This window comes from Miscanthus floridulus, chromosome 7 (genome assembly GCF_019320115.1).
Source record: "Miscanthus floridulus cultivar M001 chromosome 7, ASM1932011v1, whole genome shotgun sequence".
In the NCBI taxonomy this organism is placed as follows: Eukaryota; Viridiplantae; Streptophyta; class Magnoliopsida; order Poales; family Poaceae; genus Miscanthus; species Miscanthus floridulus.
The window spans coordinates 25,381,759-25,396,732 of record NC_089586.1 but is presented as its reverse complement, the minus strand read 5'-3'; the positions used below and the strand labels follow the sequence as shown (position 1 = coordinate 25,396,732).

Below are 14,974 nucleotides of genomic sequence, written 5' to 3'. Positions count from 1 at the left end.
GGATAAGGTGGGGGTTTGCCGGTGGTTGTCTCTTGGCTTCGATTTTTATAAAGGTCTAAGCGATTTTTTTGGTTTTTGCTTAGGGGACCCCTTTTTATGGTACCCGATAATTAGTATCCAAAAACTCCTCCCGACATCCTTCCGACACATCCGACGTAACAACCAAAAATTTTACCTCCCCAACTAAACACACGCTAAATTGTGGCGTGCCGAAACTACATTTGGTTGCTACCGCGCGTTGGGCGTGCTGAAACTGCAGAGCCGTTCCATGTCTAGTTGTGCGCCAACTCCCGCCAAAAGTCCAGCGCTCATTTCCTACGACAAACATTGGCTGCGGCTACCAATTCTTGTACTTGCATTGAGCCTCAACATGAACAAAACTGAAATATATCCAACACAATGCCATGGGGATTTAGTTCAGAGTTTAGTACAGGGCTTTCCAAGAAAGCCCACAAGTTTCCCTGGAGGACTGCCTTTGCACACAATTTTTTTTATGGAAAATAGAATCCTAACCTTATCGATAAAGCTGGGGCAGGTTGCCTGGTTGGAAAGAGGAGACTCCTTTCTAAGGCTGGAAGAAGAATGCTACCATGACAGTCAATTTATCAGCTGATTGTTTTTGTCACAGAAAATGGCTCATCAGAAAAAAAAAATGATATGATCCAGGTGCTTTTTTTTTGGGAAGGGAGACGATCTTGAGCCTTGTGGACGTGAGCAGGGGACACTGCATCTAATTATCAGGTGGCCAATCACATGCAGGACGAGGGAGGTGGCTCTGGTTCAAGGGTCCGTTTGTTTGAGTCCTAGTTTTAGCTGGGACTTTTAACTTAAAAAACTAGTTTATGGGTGTTTTCATAATTTTTAGCTTCTCAGCATAGCAAAAGGTAAAAAAAAACGCTTAAAACGTGCTTTTTATATTTTCTCGTAAGTTACCTTTTTAGTTTTTTTATATATAAATTAACTTAAGGCTCTGCTCGTTTGAGATTATCAGCCAGAATCAGTCCCTACTTTTCAACCATTGAAATAGTATTTTCTCTCTCACAACAAATCAACCATACAAATCAGCAACCGCAGCAATAAATCCTGTTGAACATGGCCTAAACTGTTTATCTGAGCTTTTAGCTACCTTTTGGGCGGTAGAAGCTAGACGCTTGAACAAGCAGCGAGAGGGCTTGGAGCCTTGGACGCCAAAAGCCGACAGAGATCTGTTCCATACTTCAACAGAAACTCTTCTGCCGGCTTTCGTAAAAAAAAAAAGACCCCCAACATTTTTTGCGAGAGAAGATCATGTACGTACACGCAGCGGTACGTACGCGAGCTGTAGACTGTAGTCTTCTTTCCCGCCCTAAATTAATAAGTCGTCGGTTGCAGAAGGCGTTAGCTGGTGCTGGTCTGCTGGATCCGTTACCGCGTGCGCGCTGCGGCGGGCGAACCCAACTGATCGATGCGGACAAAGCTGCACCTGACGTCTCAGCCAGGACGCCATAACGAAGCTGTCGCAGGACAGTCAGAGCACAGCTTCTTCAGCTTCAGCCTGTGGTACTCTACGTCCATCATGATTCATGACGATACTCTACTCCTCGTCCTCGATCATCATCGACCTTCTCCATGGATGATGGTTACCCCTGTCCATCTCCATCTGCAAGCTGTCGAGCTCTATCCGTGGGCCGTGGCGACGAGCGAGCCAAACGGTCTGCCTGTTTCTGTTTGCGTGGCCACTGGCCACTCTGTCTCTCTTTGGGAACTTCGATGGATCCACGCTGCAACTGAACAGTTTCCCCTCAAGTTTACCCAACTCGTTTCCTGCTCTTTCCGTTGCATGCGTTTCTCGGTTCAATTCTTTGCTCCAACTCTTTGATCGAATCACAGCTCCACTTCCAGCCTCATTTCTTTACATTTCAGACCAACCGTTGTAAAAAAAAAACTCTACTGTACATCAAAGGCCTATTCGACTTGTTCGGTTTTTTTTTAGCCGGAACAGTGTTTTTCTCTCGCAACAATTCAGTCGGAACTGTATTTTTTAGCCAGTTTTAGCCAAGTTTCAGACCCAGCGAAACGGGGCCAAAAATAGATAAAATAAAAAGTAGACGCAGTCACACACGCACATAAAAAAAAAAGGGAGAAACAGAACAAGAAGCAAGAAAAAAAAACGAGCTCTCATCTCTCGCCAATTACAGAACTACCACTAACAGTAACGCCACTCTGCTGACTCAGCGCGCCGTCGTCGTCGGCCGCGCGAGCCGGCCAAGATCTCGCCCCGCACTCCACGCACCTCCCTTCTTCGCCGTCCTCAGAGCCGGAGCCGCCGCCGCCACCGCAGCCCACGCTGACGACGACACCACGGGCGTCGTCCGGGGTGCCCCGGCCCGACGCCGGCGTGGCGAGGAACGTGGGCCTCTCGTCGCCGGCCATGATGACCACCACGTGCTCCCGCCAACGCTCCCAGGCGGCGGCCGCGGCCTTCCCGTCGCCGGGCCGGCCCCCCGCGCCCGCGCCGGCCCGGCGTTCCAGGTCTTCGTCCGGCTCCCCCTCGGAGGCCAGGAGGCTGCCGGACAGCTTCCAGTAGGAGCAGGCCAGCGCCAGGAGCGACAGCGCGATGAGCCCCAGCATGGCCGCCAGCCCGCCGAAGAGGTACGGCACCGGCGACTGCCACGCCGACGCCGAGTGCGTCGTCGCCGTCGTTCTCGTCCTCGGTGACGGCGTCCGCGGGCCCGTGGCCCATGCCCATCGGGTGCTCCGCGCCTGCAGGCCACATGTGGTTTTGTTTGTTAATCTTTGGGGCAGTGCATGCCACTGCCAGTGAACACCACCAGCCTCAGGAGCAGTGTCTCTGTTGCTGCCTGCCTGCCTCGCTTGCGTTTCTCTTGTCTGGAACTGGAAGCAGAGCAGGGAGGAGGGAGACGGCCAGTGTTCGTCAGGTTGGTGATGAATGAAAATGATTGGCGGTATGAGGCAGTGCTTGTACTTTGCTCAGGCCCTATTTATAGAGTACAGAGCTTCATTAAGGTACTAGTAATAGCATGCCAAGTTGATCACAAATCAAGCAAAAAGGATTTAATTTAGTTTAGTGTTGTCATATATCTATATATTATATTAAGCACGATATTATAATTGAAAAGCAGAAAACATTAATTCCTTCTTTAAAAATAAAGTATACAGTATGATTTGTCCCAGATCCTACGGCAAAGATATTCCAAGTAACTAAGTAAGAGCACCTTGGTTTGCTTCACTGGCTTGCCAACCTGAAAACCTGATATTGTTTTCAATTGCTGCCCGGTGATGGTCAGTTACAAAAAACAACCACTGTTTAGCTTTGCTACGTACTAAGTATAGCATATCTGTGGGCATTTTTACTCGTTTATTTGTGACAAAATCTCACAAATTAAAGCCACGCTCTTATCCATGAGCAGCTAATCGCACGCGCACTCTGCCATGAGTGGATCGAGCATTATATGGCTTTTTGGATACAATTTGCACACCGTGGCTTACAATTTGCCCATTTTGTAAGTCAAAAGAACTCTACAAGTGGATCCAATAGAATACAACTTTTTTTTAGCTTACCTATGTCTCACAAACACACTTGTAATATTTGTTGTTTGAAGATTTGCTCAATTTTGCTTTAGGAGATCATAAAATTAACACCGAGTAATTAAACCGTGCTATTATTTGGTTACGGGTCTTTTTATCAGTACTTTCTTCTTCTGAACAAGTTGTTTTCATGATAATGTGTATATTCAGTTCTAGCGCACAGCCAAAGTATCTCACTTTATTCTTTCTGCTATGGTGGAATATACACATGTAGTGCTCATATCCTTTCCTAGAAAGTATACATATCTCTTCTAGCGTAAACAATTTCTCTTCAATTACATGTAATGCTAGCTGATATTTCTTTTAAACTATTTGTGTTCATGAAAATGCGTCGAATTTTCTGAAAGAAATTAAAAAGGATCCTTCTCCATATAAAAGATACGATTACTAAGTTCTTTTAGTTGATTAGATGGCTCCTGCCCATTTCAGGACAAGCAAAGCACACCTCACCACAATAATTGAGCACTACGGGCGAAATTCACTTTTGAAGTGGTAGAGTTTAAATTCATTCGTAAACGTCCATACCACTGAAAAGATGAAGAGTAGGGTGGAATTCGTATGGTTTTCTTTAGAGTTTTAGGGACCTGTTTGGTTAGCTTCCAATCTGAGAAGATTTGAGGAGATAAAATGCTCCTCAATCCTCTTTAATCCCCTCAGAATCGAACAAGCCCCTATCCATTTGCACCGTGTCAAGAGTCAAGACATATGAAATCTTCAAACCCCCTACAAGTTTTATCTCAATATAAAAGACATCCACATCTTATAAACTATCCACATCATCTCGTAATAAGCCATGTCAGCTAACTAACTTGTAACCTATTAATGCAAGCCATCCATATCATCCCGACTAAGTGCAATTACTGTTTTTAATATGTAAGAAACATACTAAGGCATGTGTATTATTTTGCCATTCCATTAGTTTATAATTTCGATCTATTTTTTAGTTTTTTATTAAATTCTTTCATTGACATGTCTAACTTTGATAGGAATCGATGCAAGAATATGTAGGTCTAACTCATATATGTAACGATTTGATTTTAAAAAAATCTCACAGCAACACGCAAGGAATATTTCTAGTATTCCGTCGACTAAAAAACATACTGAATTAACAAAAGTTCCATAATCTGACCGGTACAAATATTTTATCAATTATCTCGGAAGAGACAAAATAAGTGCTTTAATAATTGCGTGGCTTGCTCTGTTGAACCTCTCCCTACGCCAGTCCTTTCTGCTAAAGGCGGCGATGCAGCTCTCATTTTGAGAGAAAGGTGCTTGGCCTTTCTTTTCACGAACGTTTTCGAGCTTTTGGATACCGTGACACTTGGGACACCTATCCTACAATGCACAAAGCACAGTCAGAGCGACTCATGCAAGTAGAAGTGTGTTTGTCCTGGGTACTGTTGATGATGACAACATGAAAATCATATGCATGCATACAAAATTAAAGGGTTCTCCACTCCCATATCATTTTCAAATTAGCGACATAAATAAATAATAGACACATTTCTTGCGACAGCGAAGTAAACAAAACATTATATATGAGGGAAGAAAATTCCCAAATTAATGGGTCTTTTTTTAGCTCAAATTAATGGGTCTTTTTAACAAAACATTATACATGAGGGGCTTTTATTTTTGTTGTACTAATCCTTAACATGGTACATTCACTCATAGATAAAGTTAGAACAAGAACGATCGTATTGCACGTGTAAATTCTTTTTAAAAAGATAAGTGCACGATTTTTTCCTTCCTCAAAAAGAAAAAAAATTGCATTGTGAGGAAGGAGTTGAAAGGTGAAGACGAATCTATCTGCATACCCAATCCAGCCAGCTTTTGCTTTGCTACCTTTCTCCGGGCGGACACGGCTGAATTGGCGACAACCCTTGCATTTGGGTGGGCAATCGCAATCAGTCCCTGTTGCTCATGGCCATGCATATCCTTTCTTCCTGACCGTGCTAGGAGCAGATGAGACGCAATTAATTGCATGCAGGATTAGCTCGATCGGTCCCCTTTGATTACCTGGTTGCGTTGAGCAAGTATAATAACATGTTGTAAGTAGGCTTAACGATGAGATGGAGAAGAGAAGATGTAAGCTTACAGTCGGTGTCGGTGTTTTCGGATCATCGATGAGTAAATTTGTATTTGCGTGTCTGGTTCGGATGGTGTGCTCAGAGGATACAAGGGTTTATACTGGTTCGGGCGGAACGTCCCTACGTCCAGTTTGCTGCTGCTTATGTTACCGGCACTTGGTTTGCAGCAGGGGTTACAAATAGGCAAGAGAGGGAGAGGATCCTAAGTCTCTAGTGGAGGGAGTGAACGGGTGCTGAGAGCTCAATTGCCGCTCAGTTGTGTGCTCGTGTCGTGCTCTTGTGTTTTTTTATCTCCTGTCCGGATCCCCTGGTAGGAAGCACCCTGCTTCCCCTTTTATAGGCGAAGGGAAAACGCGGGTTACAGAGGAGGAAAAGGAGAAGAACGAGAGAAGAAGGCTTCTAGGATCACCAGGTCCTTCTTTTGCTTTATGCAGGGTCCCGTCGATCCTGTAGATGTCAACAGGGACGGCTCTATGTCGCGGCCCTATTCATCACTGGCGCCATACGCAGGCGTCATCTGCTGGTCATGGCGTTCCACTCCGTCCCAACAGACATCGCGGTGAATTGACGCGCCTGTCAGTGTCCATACGAGGATTAGGCGCAGAACAGTACCGGCACGCCCGACACTGCTCTTGATGTGAATCGCCAGGTATGGCCCATCATGGCCACGGGTTACATCGAGGCATGCCAGCTTCTTCTCTGATGTTAGAGTTTTGACCCAAGCCCATACGATTGGACCTAGAGTGGTTGACGACGGTATGGGTCCCCGTCGGACGAGATGGAACCCTCGTCCTTGAGGTCGGGCGAAACAGAGCCCGCGACCTTGGACGAGACGGAACCTGTGGCCTTGGGGTCGGGCGAGACGGAGCACGAGCCCAAGGGGTCAGGCGAGATGGAGCCCACACCCGAGGGGTCAGGCAAGACGGAGCCCACACCCACAGGGTCAGGCGAGACGGAGCCCGCACCTATGGGGTCGGGCGAGACGGAGCCCGCACCCAAGGGGTCGGGCGAGACATTTTAATACGTCTCGAGCCATCCGGGGGAGTCAGCATGGGCGCTAACTTCTTTGCTTTGGGTATCCCTAATAACGATACCCGACAGTAGCCCCCGAGCCTGCGGAAGAGTAGAATACTCCTTTGGAGGCTTTTTCGAACAGGAGGACTCAGAGGGCCTTGGCCTTCTTTTTTGTAACCCGTTGCGTGTCCTGGTAGGACGGCGATTCTCTTTTGCCGTGGTCGGTCTTCTTGGGGGGCATTCCTTTTCACCCCTCGCTGTAAGGGCTCCCAGGAGCGGCTGTGAACCCGTTAGTGGGCCAGCCTTCGAACTCTTGGGCCTGAATGGGCCGTAGGAGCATTTTAGCTCTATATCCTTCCTTACCTGCGACGGTTCTTGGCCCATCGACCAGGCGAACCGTCATCCAACGTGTCCTTTGAGGGCACGGCCAGAGATAGCGTGCACACGATCTTTGGAGGGAGGTGACATGACACAGCGCAACAGGCACGTGAATCTAGGCAGACGGTTTGCCTTCTCACCCTGCTCCATCCTATAAATAGTGGCCTCCCCCTACATATTTCTGCACACCAAAACCATAGACTTACCTTCTCCGTTTCTCCTCCGCCGCTGTTTGGATCTGTCGTGCTTACTAATCTGCCAGCCGGAGCCCTAGGTCTGTAGCTTCCGCTTCTCCACCGCCACCTTTGTTTCTCCGTGGCCGCCTCCATCCTCCATGGATTTGTGGTACCGCTCCGATGTTACCCATGCACACATGGAAGGACTCATCAAGCGTGGTCTTCTCCATGGGAGGACCGATGCAGCGGAGTGGCTCATGCTCGGCCGTGAGGATACGCCAGCGCTAGCGCCACCTGATAGTTACGTTGTCTCCTTTGCGCCCTTCCACTGAGCATGGACTCGTGGTTCCTCCCCACCCGTTCTTCTGAGGTCTACTGCACCACTATCAGATTAAGCTACAACACTTGAATCCCAATGGGATCTAGCACATCGCGGCCTTCATCGCGATGTGCGAGGGGTACCTAGGGATCGAGCCCCACTTCAGGTTGTGGAGATATTTCTTCTCTATCTCCTTGATCAAGAAGAAGGAGAGAGGGCAGGAGACCCCGATGCCGATGGGATGCATGGGCATCCACCTCCGTGGGTAGTGGGCGGACCGAAGTACATGCCCTGCCAGCTCTCTAGATCCAACAAGGGGTGGCACTTGCATTGGTTCTACCTGAAGGATGACCTTGCCGCTCCCTTGCCTATCTTCTCCGGGCGTCTGATCGAAGAGGTTCTGCCAGTCATGGCCGTGGGGGCCACCCATCAAGGAGAAGAAGAGGATGCGTGACCTCCTTGAGGCCATCGCATTCCTGAAGACCCACGGCCTCCAGAGGGGCCGATGTTGTCATCAGGGGTATCATGCGAGGAGGGTGGCTCCCCTAATGGCGTGCGTCCTCCCACTATACGGGATGACGCTCGACACGTAGCTCATCGGGACGACGCTCGCCTAGGGGCTACTCTGCGATAGTGAGGTCGCGCAGCGCATCAAGGAGGCCATGAGGGAGGCCAACGCCGTGTTCCCAATCCCAGGGCATCCCATGATGTGGCCAGACATGGGCTTCATCGAGCTGCTGGCTGGGTTAGTCTTCTAGGACTCTATCACGCTGTTGCCAGAGCATGCGGCCATGAGGGCGATGAACCATGCCATGGATGAACAAAAGAAGAAAAAGAAGAACGATGAGGAGAAGAAACGACGGTTGAAGCAGCGAACAAAGCTATAGCGAGGGACACGGCGTCAAGGTTTGTTGGAAGAAGAGGAGGAAGAGGAGGAGGATGATGATGATGGCTCCATGTTGCCCATCTCAAGGGAAGCCGACTGACCGAGCAACTTTGATCCACTGTAACTCCCAAACCAGTTAGAGTTAGCAAAAAATTCCCTGAACAGAAATTGTAGAGCTACATGTAATCTACAAACTGGCTTTAAGAAGCATCCCCAAATTCTCAATGGTTAGCCTAGTTACAATGCTCCCAAGTGAGGTACATCCAAACTGTAAGCAACATAAAGACTTAGAAAACTTTTAGCAAGTCCAAAACAACATTTCTTGCTACTTGTAAGCTAATTTTGAGCATGCTATGCACCGAATTAGGTCTTGACCTCAAAAATAAAAGTTGTTACTCTAGTCAAGTACTACAACTTTTCTTAAGGGTGCACTGCCTATGCAAATAATCTATGCTATAGTTCAACTTAGGTCAAACATGCAACTTGAAAATGAAAGCCTGCACTATAACCATGACTTGGAGGACCAAATGGGTCCAAGTCATGAATACCAAAGTTGTTCCATATGACATTGTAAGCATGTTTAAGGTACTCCTAAGGTCCCACAAACATTTTATACATTGGTTACATGTAAACCCTATCATATGTAAAGCATTTAGTGACAACACATGTGATATAAGAAAACATAGAGATAGAAATTAAGATGCTTATGCTCATGAATGATCAATGATACTTGTGCTCATGCAATTCCAATGCCAAATGCATGCTTAACACCTAGGGTCTTACAACCCTTCCTCCCTTAAAGAAATCTCATCCCGAGATTTGTACTACCAACCATCTCTCGTAGAAACCCTGGATAGACCTCACGAAGATAATCGTCTCAGCTCCCACGTAGCAGTCTTGCTCACTATGGTTATTCCATATCCACCTTGTAGAATTTAATGACTTTGCTACAGGGTCACTCTTTTCATTTCTTCAAGCACTCGAATAGGTCTTTCTTATAGGTCAAATCTGACTAGATCTTGACACTAGCGGGTTCAATAGCTTCTTCGGGCACACAAATACATTTCTTGAGTTGGGAGACATGGAAAACATTGAATATAGCTCTCATTTTACGGAGGTAACTGGAGTTTGTAGGCTACTAGTCCTTTTTGTGCAATGATCTGATATGGATCGATATACCTAGGAGCAAGTTTTCATCTCACTCCAAACCTTTGTACCTTCTTCATTGGGGATACCTTCAGATACACATAATCTCTAATTTGGAACACAATAGGAGTTCTCCTTTTATCTGCATAACTCTTTTGTCTTGATTGAGCAGCTTCTATATGTTGTTGAATGATTTGAACTCAGTTCTTCAACTTCTTTGATAAAGTCAATACCATAATATCTTCTTTCACCAGGCTCAACCCAATTAAGAGGGGATCCTACACTTGCGACCATATAAAGCTTCAAATGGAGCCATCTTGATGCTCTCTTGATAGCTATTATTGTAGGAGAATTCAGCCAAAGGTAACCAATCCTCCCATGAACCCTTGGAAGAAATCATCACATGCTCTCAACATATCTTCCAAGATCTGATTCACACTGCTTAGTTTGACCTTGCTGTCTGGGGGTGTTAAGCAGAGCTATCAATCAATGTGGTACCTAAGTACTTGTGTAGGTGTTCCCAAAAATGATTAACAAACTAGGGCCCTTGATCTGATACAATACTCTTAGGTACTCCATGCAACCTTACAATTTAATCAATGTATAACTTTGCATATTGATGAGGTCGACACTTGACATTGACAGGAATAAAATGTGCAGACTTGGTGAGACGATCAACAATTACCCATATAGAATCATGACCCTTTTGAGTGTTTGGAAGTCCAACAATAAAATCCATACTAATGTCCTCCCATTTCCAACTTGGGATGGATAATGGCTGAAGTAACCCTGCTGGTTTCATATGAATGGCCTTAACTCAGCAACAGTTATCACATCTAGCAACGTATGACGTAATTTCTTTCTTCATTTTTGTCCACCAAAATCGAGTTTTCAAGTCTTGGTACATCTTGCTGCTACCCGGGTGAATTGATAGCTTAGAAGAATGAGCTTCATCAAAGATCTGGTTCCTAAGCTCTCTATCTTTCGGCACTACCAGCCGATCTTGAAACCATAGAACACCATTCTCATCTAATAGAAAATGCTTACTTTCTATTCTTTCATCTTCTTCTTTAGGTGGAATATACCAACATCAGTCTTTTGGAGCTCAATGATTTTTGCCTTAAGAGAGCAACTAACAGTGATATTGTGTAAGACTGCCAGATGAAATAAGTTAAAACCATCTTCCAATAAAGAATTACAATGATACTTCTGGCTTAAGGCATCGGCAACCACATTAGCCTTTCCCGGATGATAATGCACTTCCAAGTTATAATCCTTGATCAATTCCAACCATCTGCGCTGCCTCATGTTCAACTCAGGTTGAGTGAAAATGTACTTAAGACTTTTGTGATCAGTGTAGATATGGTAAACATTACCAAGCAGGTAATGTCTCCAAATTTTTAGAGCGTGGACAACTGCTGCTAGCTCTAAATCATGAGTTGGATAATTGACTTCATGCTTTCTCAATTGACGCGAGGCATAAGCAATGACTCGGCCTTCCTACATTAGAACACACCCTAAACCGGTACCCGATGCATCACAAAATACATCAAATGGTTTCTCAATGTTAGATTGTGCTAAAACAGGAGCAGTAGTTAGCAAAGTCCACAAAGTGTAAAAATCTGCTTCACACTCTGGTGTCCATACAAACTTTTCATCCTTCTAAAGTAGCCTCGTCATAGACTTGGCTATCTTGGAGAAATCTGGGATAAACCGACGATAATATCCTGCTAAGCCTAGAAAACTCCAAACCTCTTGAATGGAGGTGGGAGCTTTCTAATCCAACACTTCTTGCACTTTGGATGGATCTACAGAAATTCCATCTTTAGATAATACGTGACCTAGGAAAGGTACCTTTTTCAACCAAAACTCACATTTACTAAACTTTGCATACAACTTATGCTCTCTTAGTCTCGACAACACCACTTTCAAGTGCTCCTCGTGCTCTTCTGCAGTCTCTGAATAAATCAAGATATCATCGATAAACACAACCATGAACTTGTCATGTTCGAGCATGAACACCGAGTTCATCAAATACATGAAGTAGGCAGGAGCATTGGTCAATCCAAAGGACATGACTAAATACTGATACAGACCATACCTAGTGGAAAAATTCATCTTAGGTATGTCTTCTGGCCTACTCTTGATTTGGTGATACCCTGATCTCAAATCAATTTTAGAGAAAACCTTTGCCTTTGCCAATTGATCAAATAAGATATCAATACGAGGCAAGGGGTATTTGTTCTTGATAGTCATAGAATTGAGTGGTCGATAATCCACACACATCCGCAAAGACTTGTCCTTCTTTTTCACAAATATGGCTGGACAATCCCATGGTGATGAACTAGGGCGAATGAGACCCTTCTCTAATAGTTCTTGTAGTTGTATCTTCAGTTCTGCCAACTCATTTGGTGGCATTCTATAAGGTCTTTGGGAGATGGGAGCTGTACCAGGTAACAACTCTATCTTGAACTCTATCTCTCTGTCAGGTGGTAACCCTGGTAGTTCATCAGGAAACTCACATACTATAGGAATATCAGTAATTGTCGGAAGCTAGATGGCATTAGCTGTATTATGAAGGTCAATCTCTCTGGGAAGGGTCACCAGAAATGCCTCGTTAGTCTTAGGTTCTCTCAACATAATTACTCTAGTGGAGGTATCAATAAGAACTCCATGACTACTCATCCACTTCATTCCCAAAATTACATCTATCCCCAACCTAGGCAATACCACTAGATCGACAGTGTACTCCCTATTACTTATCAAGATACGTACTTCTCTAACTATTTGATTGGTGGAGATTTGGCTCCCAGCCGCACTTATACAATAGCCCCATTTTTCTATAGTAACTACCTTCTGATTATACCGAGAGGCAAATGTGGGACTCATGAATGAATGCGAAGCTCTAGAATCAAATAGAATGACTACAGGGTGATTGTTCACCAGAAACATACCAGCTGTAACAACCTTGCTAGAGGGAATCTCTTCCATGGTGGTGTAATGCACATACCCCGGGCGTGCATTTGTAGCTGCTGGCCTCTGATTGTTCTTCATTGGGTAAGGGCACTCCCTCGCCCAATGACCAGTCTTGTTGTAATTGAAGCAGAGTTGATTGTTAGGTGGTGCCTTCGAGTTGCCTTGTCCAGCACCACCCTTAGACGGTAGAGCAATAGAGTATGCCCGACGATACCCTTTATTTGCTTGGCTTGGCTGGGCCTTCTTCTGAGGTGGCTGATATTTTGGAGTAGGTGGGCGGTATTGGGTTCTTGCCACCACTAGAGCTCTCTGCTGAGATGCACCAGCTTCAAAGGCCCTCTTGCGGCTCTTAGATGCAGCATAAATATTATTATGATTCTCTTGTGTGAGCGCATCACTCACGAATTCGTTGTAAGTCTCACTCTTGTTATTTGCTAGAGTCTTCATCAACTTTGGACCTAGTCCTCTCTTGAAGCTTGCAATATTCTTAGCATCGGTATTCACAAACTTAGGCGCATACCTAGAGAGGTTGTTGAAGGCATGCAAGTACTCAGTGAGACTTTTGGTGCCCTGAGTAAGCCTCATAAACTCTGTATGTTTCATGCTCATAAGACTTGGGGGAATATGATGCCCCCTAAAAGCAGCCTTGAACTCATTCCATGTAACCTGAGCATTAGCAGGGAGGGTAGACAGGTAATGAGTCCACCAAATACCTGCTGGACCATGCAACTGATGTGAGGCATACTCAGCCTTCATATGCTCTGTAACTCTCAAGAGACAAAACTTCTGCTCAATGGTATTGAGCCATTCATCGGCTTGCAATGGCTCCTCTGCTTCCTTAAAGATAGGAGGTTTAGTGTTCAAAAAGTCCTTGAACTCACTATATTGATTTGGTTTGGGTCCCTGGTGTTGGTCCCGTCCCCGTCCATGACCGGTGTTCTACGCAAGCCCGTGCAGTACTTCCCCCATAGACCATTGGGTCTCTAGGAGTTGTGCCATCATTTCCGTTGGCGTAGGATGCGTTGGTGGTGGAAGATCATTATCACCATCATGATTGGTACCAGCCCCTCCGTGAGTGCGAGTCATCATCACTGTGATCGTCCTCAAAAGGCTCAACCTCTTCATCTTTAGGCTCCTCCTCGGCGTCCACCTCCATGCCATCGTCCTTAGCAATCAACACATTGGGATCTTCTTCCACCACTGGAGCTAGAGGAAGAATTGAGTTCGCCATGTTGTTGAGACAATGAACATCTAGCTGAAGCTCCTCAATCTGGCGTATGAGTTCCTACTCTCTGCGATCAAACTCCATTGCCTGCTTAGCAGCCTGAAACACAGTCCTGCTCCTAGCTGCCTCCCTAGTTTCAGCAAGGCGAATGACCTCGTCCTTCTCAGCACGGATGTCCTGCAACTCAGCCCTAGCTACATCTCTTTCAGCAACAACATGGACAAACTGCCCCTAACGGGCTTCCAAGGTTGTCATATAATTACCTATCTCATTTTGAGCTACTCTAACTACCCTTTCGTGCCTGCGCACATGTCCTCGCATCCTGCGCTATGCAGCCTATGCTCCTTGGAGCTCTTGCATATAGCTGATATAGCTATCCTAGCGAGAGTAAAACATCTTCATAACAGCAACATTACTGCTTCTTGCTCTTTTATCCTAGTCTCTTACCAAAGCATTACCGCCTGGCTGGGTCCAAGCGGTCTGTGATGCATCCACTCGAGGGAAAGATCCAATGGGCCCATTGACAAGCTCATCACCGAATTCTTGATAGATTTCACTGAGGACTTTCAAAAGCGGCCACTTAGGCACCCTCCTAAGGGGTCTGTCCATCTGACTCGATACTCCATCCTTGCCACTGAGGGTTATCCACATGGGCGGCGACAGTGACCCACACGTTGTACCACCGTTGTCACTCAATTACCAGTTCGCTCTAGAAATAGCGAGGTGGTTCAGGATACCCGACAGAGTGCAGTACCCTCCATAATAAGGTGGGAGTCCCAAACAGTGCCAAAAAGGTGTCGCTAGCAACAGGGGCTCCTAGGACTGCCATCTATTGCAAAATGATACAATTTAGTGAGACACGTGATTATAGAAAAGAGTTACTTAACAATAAGATCTAGCAAGGGGCAGGAACAATGCAATGATATGAATGAATGATGTATCGTGATGTATGCTCGTTCCGTACGTCCTCACAAACTTAGAAAAATAAATTCTAATGACATACGTGGTGGCATACATACATTCTCTTGATATAATCGTAACTAAATGAGCTACACGTTTCGTTGTTAGTGTACCTGCAAAAAATTCATTTCAGCCCAACCCAATAGTTATATGTACAGAAAGGTAAATCTGGGCTCTAAGTTGAATATCAAGGATAGCAAGATATATATTAAAGAAGTA

The 14,974-nt window shown here is 45.6% G+C and overlaps 1 pseudogene; it reads right to left on the bottom strand.

Annotated features, from left to right (window-relative positions):
• Nucleotides 1-2,098: 2,098 nt before the first annotated feature.
• On the bottom strand, nt 2,099-2,755 carry LOC136462874 (protein GLUTAMINE DUMPER 3-like; annotated as a pseudogene).
• Nucleotides 2,756-14,974: the final 12,219 nt, after the last annotated feature.